Below are 2,500 nucleotides of genomic sequence, written 5' to 3' on the forward strand. Positions count from 1 at the left end.
CTTGGGCAAGTCACATATTGCGCGTTCCCGCTTTTTTTTTTTATTCTTTTAGAAATCTTATTTATGTTATGCTTGCTTTATTGAACTCATTTCATATCATGGTTCAAACGTTAAAAATCGGTGGGCTTTACTAATCCTTTTCGAAATCCAAAGAGGTTCCCATGGAAATGAACCACTGGATCATCTGTCAACTGATCAATCAATTACTTCTTCAGAATACTAAAAAAGATTATTTTATTTTCTTTTTATTAATTTTTCATTATTAATTTTATTAATATTAATATAGGCCTATACTCTTTTTTCCTTCGTCAATTTGATTCTTTCAATGGATATCGGGATTCATATTGAATAGAATCAGAAATTCTAGGAATTAGAATTGTAAGAGTAAGAATTGCCCTTCGATTTTTTCAGATTGATGATTGGAATCAACACAAATTAAATAGATGAAGCAAAGAAATAGAATTGGTACATTATGTAAATACATTACATATATGTAATTGATATCTATGAAGATACATATTGCAGATTGATCTATATTAAACCTCTATCTTTATACAGTACGACTTTATATACTACAATAACAATAATAAGTATGGTAGAAAGATTCATCTATTTCTTTCTACCATACTATCGAATCTCATAAAATACTGATGATTCTCGTCCGCTTATTTCATTTAAGACACGAAATCTTAATACTTTTCATTTTCTTTTTTCTTTTCAATCATTGATAAAAAGATAAAAACTAAACAGTCAAGTTTAATTCAAATTAATCATTTTGACTGACTGTTTTTACATATATTATAAGTAAAAAAGCAGTAGGAACTAGAATGAACAGTGCAGTAGCAATAAATGCGAGAATATTTACTTCCATAATCTCATCGTTTCATTTTTAATTAATTCGCAATAACTCGGGATTTAATCCCATAGAGCTGATAAATCTTTCGCCTGTAAATTCAATATTCAATGGGATGAATTACATCTCGACGATATCGAATCGGAGCAATATCATGAATAACAATATCTGAGCTATCAAATTGATTCATCGTCGAGAATTAAATAGTATAACATAGGAAGATCTTTTATCCATACCGAATTCAAATTTTGATTCCTGATCCGATAAATAATTCCTTTACTTTCTTTATCATTCTTTTCCTTTCCATTCTTTCTTTTCTATAACCTACGTCCCTCCTTGTGGAATCATCTGATGAAATATCATATGACCGCCTTTACACTTACTTACATTGGTTATAAAAAACCCCAATAAAATAACCAATAGAAGCGAAATGTAAAAAGGAAGAAGTTTAGTTCTAAACCCCCTTTTTATGATCTAATCTTCTTGGAAAACAAAGAAGTAGTATAAATAAGGAGAGTCCGGGTATAAAAAAATCGAGTATTCCATCAAATTCATTAAAAAGTTTGTTCTTTCTTCGGCAAGACCCTTAAACTTAAAAAAGATTATTCATTCCCTCACAAAGAGAGATAGGATCTTCTTTGAGCTTTATTTTATTAATATCCCATTTCCTTGGATTAATTTTGGGATGCATATATCAAAAATTCAGTGTGAAATTTGAATGAGATAAATTGGTTCAAATTCACATTAATAATTTCAATTATTAATTGAGGTTACACAAAATCGGAGCCCTAAAGGGATATACTTTTAATCTTAAAAGTATTATATCAAAGTTACTATGTTAAGTTAATCTTTTTTGTATCGTACAAATTCCATTTCTGTATAGCCCCCTGTAAACATATAGTACTCTATTACACAGATCGGGAATAATCGAAAAAGCCAGACTCCGTACGGTATTTCTTGGAATCCTGAATATAATTTTACCAATCATTGTACTAATCTACATATGTCTTTCTCCTATCAATTGGTACTAGTTGAATAAATGGTAATTCCCATATTTATTTGATGAGAAATGTGAAACTAATAAATAAATAAAATAGGAGGGTATCCTCTTGTGAATGAAATTCTGCTATTTCTTTTGTTCTCCTTTTCACAGCAAACGCAGAGATGAATTGATGTATTTTTTTTATTGGATTTGGATCTGTCGGGACTGACGGGGCTCGAAACCCGCAGCTTCCGCCTTGACAGGGCGGTGCTCTGACCAATTGAACTACAATCCCAAGGAAATCAAGTGTACATCATACATATTCTTATGATTTAATTCAAACCCTTTCTATTTTATTTCTATTTTATTTCTATTTTATTTAGATTTTAGATTAGAATAGTCGTATTGTAACAGAAACGCGAGTAATATATTTGATATACACACGGATATGCACTTTAGTGAGAGCGCCTCACGGATTGTTAATAATCCTTTCGTTTTTTATAAATTGATTAATAATCAAATAAAGCTTTCAATGAAAAAAAAAGAGTTTTTTTATTTATTCTTTATTTTATTCTTTTCCTTATACTTCCAGATCTTTATATGAATCTAGTATGAATCTAGATCATTAGCAAGCAAGATCAGAATTTGTGAGAAAAAATAAAGAG

Source organism: Corylus avellana, unplaced genomic scaffold (genome assembly GCF_965113065.1).
Source record: "Corylus avellana unplaced genomic scaffold, dhCorAvel1.hap1.2 HAP1_SCAFFOLD_139, whole genome shotgun sequence".
Taxonomy (NCBI): Eukaryota; Viridiplantae; Streptophyta; class Magnoliopsida; order Fagales; family Betulaceae; genus Corylus; species Corylus avellana.